General features: G+C 45.1%; 1 long non-coding RNA gene across 1 annotated transcript; it reads right to left on the reverse strand.

Annotated features, from left to right (window-relative positions):
• Positions 1-2,333: 2,333 nt before the first annotated feature.
• On the reverse strand, positions 2,334-3,453 carry LOC144098099 (uncharacterized). The gene is made up of 4 exons (XR_013307131.1): positions 2,879-3,453; positions 2,618-2,761; positions 2,385-2,495; positions 2,334-2,350 (listed from the first exon to the last, which is right to left on the reverse strand). It is a non-coding gene; the product is annotated as an uncharacterized LOC144098099 (long non-coding RNA).
• Between the last annotated feature and the right edge of the window lie 645 nt (positions 3,454-4,098).

A 4,098-nucleotide genomic window follows, 5' to 3' on the forward strand; every position in this document is an offset into this window, starting at 1 on the left:
CGGAACTGCAGGGGGGCGAGCAGGTGGAAAAATTAATCCCAGCGCCACGGAAACTAGGTTAATCCATTGCCTAGAAAGTCTCCTTTCAGAGGCATTCGCTTTATCGGTATGGCGTTTTATCTGACAATATTGCACAAGTACATAGGTGACACTTGAACAGGTTGTACATGGCATAAAAGTACCCTAAAAGAGTGACATAGTGGAATGAACGATGAAAGATGCTACATTGTTAAACCATTGCCCCTGTGAGCAACCACGTCACATCCTAGCAAATCAAAATACACAAGTAAAAAATAAAAGAATAAAACCAGGCTGTGAACCAGAAAAAAACCCTTTGCAACCGTTAAACCAGACTAAGCTGATTTGTTGCACAGGCTGCATAATAGCCTGCAACTTCACAAAATATTCAGCCAACAGCTCGGGAATTGCATCCTTTTCATTTGCTTAGCCTCAGTGCTTGCTTCGTGGCTTTCCATTTAGTAGTTTGACTGTGCAGTTCAAGATTTTTTCTGCGTGCAAGCCAATGCAGCCTCACCCTGACGAACAGGGCAAACAAACCATCATAAACGTCATCACCACACACAGTCAGCGATTTTTCTACCTTGGCATGAAGCAACTTGCACAGATCATGCCCTACTTGTTCTTTTCCCACAATATTGGAACTAGATGCGACAAAAACTTGCTCGCAAGCATTGATAAAAGCTACAAACGAGGGTATAGGAACTGACAGGCTCCCAAAGTCACCTTCTCCAGGATTTTTGACACTTAAGTACAAGAGAACTTGGCTCTGATCGGCAGAGGTGGCATTTTATAGCCTCACCTCGCACGTATGTGGCCCTGTAACACACCTGTGATCATTCATAAACTTGTAGGCAAGCCATCCAGCAAAATAGACAATGTTGTTCTCTAGTATTGGAGACTGATAATCATATGGCAAAACTTCTACAGCAACTGGCAAAGATGTGGCAGCTGTACAGAGAGAAGGAGCAGACTTAGATAAACAAACTGGGAGAGTGGCTAGAAGGCTAGACATGTCTTCAGCACAGTTGCTGCTTTCCGACAGTTTGAAAAGGTTGCTAACTAAAAGATGCCTAAATGCTGCTTGAAGACGAGATCCTGGTTCAGGTGCCTGGTAAGGAGGTATGTCAAACCATAGCGAGAGGCCAGGTGGTTCCATAACAGCAGCACAACCCTCATAGTTTGGCAGAATCCACGGATGCAAAGAGGCTGCCGCGCACAGCCTAGAACTTCGATGTTTTCGAAAACTGCAATACACTCTTCCAAAAACTCTTCATGCACAGATCCTGCACAAATTGCAGATGCATACGGAGACTTTCCCCGCTTCTGTGAAGTATTTAGACTGTCAAAGAGTCTATCGACCCTCTCAACAAATCTGGCTGTGTGGATAGCCTCTGATGGCAACTGTTGGAATGTTACCAATGTGCACAATGCAGCAGCGCAATGATTGCTGAATACCTGTGCTGCGAGTTTCACAGACATCTTCGAAGCAAAAGTTAAATTAAAGTGCCGGGCACTCAACTTTGGGATGGACCGAATTTGCATTTCTCGATCCTTCTCATAAGCCTGTCGTATGTACGAGCTTTTAATTGTGTCACTGCCTACCCTGAAGTCATACTTGAAGAGCATATTGCGCAAGCACTTGAGCAAATGCGGTGGATCAAAAATAAAGAAAAGCGGTTCACCATTCACACTTAAGTACGGCTTTTCAGGGGTCACAAGTTTCGAAAACAGAGAAACATTTTGGTTCCCCTGATCACAAACCACAGCCACAGGCTGCAATCCAGCTCCAACCAACATTTTGTGGCATTTGAAGAGGAGGTCATACAGAACAGTTGCAGGCGCTGCCTTATCTGCAAAGAAGTAGCCAAGAGGCTGCTTCCACGGCGTACATATTCCTTTGGCCATGAACACAAGCGCCTTGTTTGCAAGATTTGGACCTTGTGCTGCACTGTACTCTTCAAGGCCTTCAAATCTGTCCGACACTGGATTGTACGACAGCTCCTTTGAAACATGCATTTCATCAAAAATTATGGTGCAAGCCCTGTCTTGCCGTGGAAAAGACGCTGCCCGTTTCTCGATCAAATCAAAAACTTCAGGATAAAATCCAACCCTCAATGGTACGCGTGCAAGCCACAGCTGCAGTGACCTAACAGATGGAAGTTTCAGGAGTGTCCTGCAATATCTGTAACCTTTTGGGCTGGGGAAGTATAAACCTAAAGCAAAGGTTTTGTTTTGGCTGCACCATCGACGGCCAAACCTGCTGACATTGTGCATCTTTAACTGAGCTTCAACAAAAGCAGCAACACCTGGTGTTAAATGCTCACGCAAACTATCTACCAATTCGGCAGTGGTCTTCATGCGACGGCGCTGAAGCAGCAGTCCTTGCAGCCTCTTGTTGCGGTTAGGCAGCTGCCTGAGCTTGGCTCGAAGTTTCTGCAGTGGCCGCCTTTCATTGATGGGGCTGGTGAAAGATCCTGCAACGTACAGAGTCGACGGAAGAGCAATAAGTTGCTACGTCGGGTTTAGTCATAGCTGCATGTAGTCCTGTAGCACCAAAAAGTGCGCAATATTGCGAAAGCGTTGTAAAATTGCTAACCTTCATAAGAAAGAGGCGAACTGCTGAACGGAGCTCCTGGTGACAGATCAGCACTCGCTGACAGTGTTGCGGCCACCCCTGCCGTGCCAGATTCCAGAGATGAAGCGCTTGCTTCAGTGCTTGGTCCTGCATATGTGTGGTCAGCTGCGCCCACAGAATATAAAGAACAAAATATAGTGACAGCACAGTTCTGACAGGGAAGCCAGCAACCCAACAATGCACAAATAATAACTAAGCGCCACAGGCGGAATTAACACTTACACTGAACCATTATGAAGCCACTGGCGTGGGAACAAGCTTGGTTCAGCGTAGAACCAGTAGGGCTGGCACCATCTGCATCTGCACAGCGCACAGACAAGGAATTGTAGCATATTTCTGAGCCATACCTCCTCAGGCTGTTCGAGCAGATACGAAATAACTATCACCTTCTTGGAAGAGTAGCAGCGACTGGTACGACCGACTCTGGACGTACCCCTTGGAAACAGGTTCACCGGAGACAGCAGCTATCATAGGAAGCAGTCCAATGAGCTTTCAGTCGTCACCATTTTCAAAAGATTTATGTCAGTTATGCATACAACCCTGCTCACCTGGTTCTCCAGCCCGGCGCACTGATGCCGAAGTTTCGCTCAGAGATTGTGAACAGTCCATGTCGCTGCTGCATTCGCTTGAGGTGTCTGAAATGGCAACATTATTGCGGAGAGAAAAGAGAATTCAGTACCTTTATAGTAAATAATTTCCAAAGAACTATAGCTTCCACAGCATGCGGTTCACATTGTCATCACTCTAGAAAGAAAAATGCTTATCCAATGAAATAAAATTCTGTTTACCACCCTTAATCGTTAGGCACATTAGTTTGAGGTCATCAGCAGCTGTGGAGCACAAGTAAATCATTTGCAATTTTCATATGCTATGTTTTACTTTGAAGAGTGCGAAATTCGCCTATCACACAAACAACGATAGCTCGCAAATCAAGTAATGTGCCCCATATTGTTTACAGATTTATGCAGGTGAGCCTATGGCCTACGCAATGAGATGCAACAAGAATGAAATCAGCAATTATCGCAAAAAATAAAAACCTGTACAAACGTTGGCTTTCGCTAGCATGAATATTGAGGTAAAAGGCAACAACACAAACAATTATTAGTGCATTTCTATAATCGTTCAGTGCATGCTTTGATACATAACACATGAGCACACAATATCTCGAGAAGCTTTTCACCAAGCGTACCTTGCCCAAGTCGGCATAAGATTGCATCCTGATGAGACTGAAGATGAAAAAAGAAGCTCTGCATACAAGAAAGCAAAGTTCTGGAGTACTAAAATTCATCAAACATTTAGGAAGGCTCACCCTTTTTTCCCCCTCACTTCTTTTGAGCTATCAAAGGAAGGACGAGAATGCCCTCTGGACACGACAGGGACCGTTCATGAGACAAGGTTTCACGGTGAACATGAAAGATTCAACTCCCACTTGCTGCAAAACA

The sequence above is a fragment of the Amblyomma americanum genome, chromosome 7 (assembly GCF_052857255.1).
Source record: "Amblyomma americanum isolate KBUSLIRL-KWMA chromosome 7, ASM5285725v1, whole genome shotgun sequence".
Classification (NCBI taxonomy): Eukaryota; Metazoa; Arthropoda; class Arachnida; order Ixodida; family Ixodidae; genus Amblyomma; species Amblyomma americanum.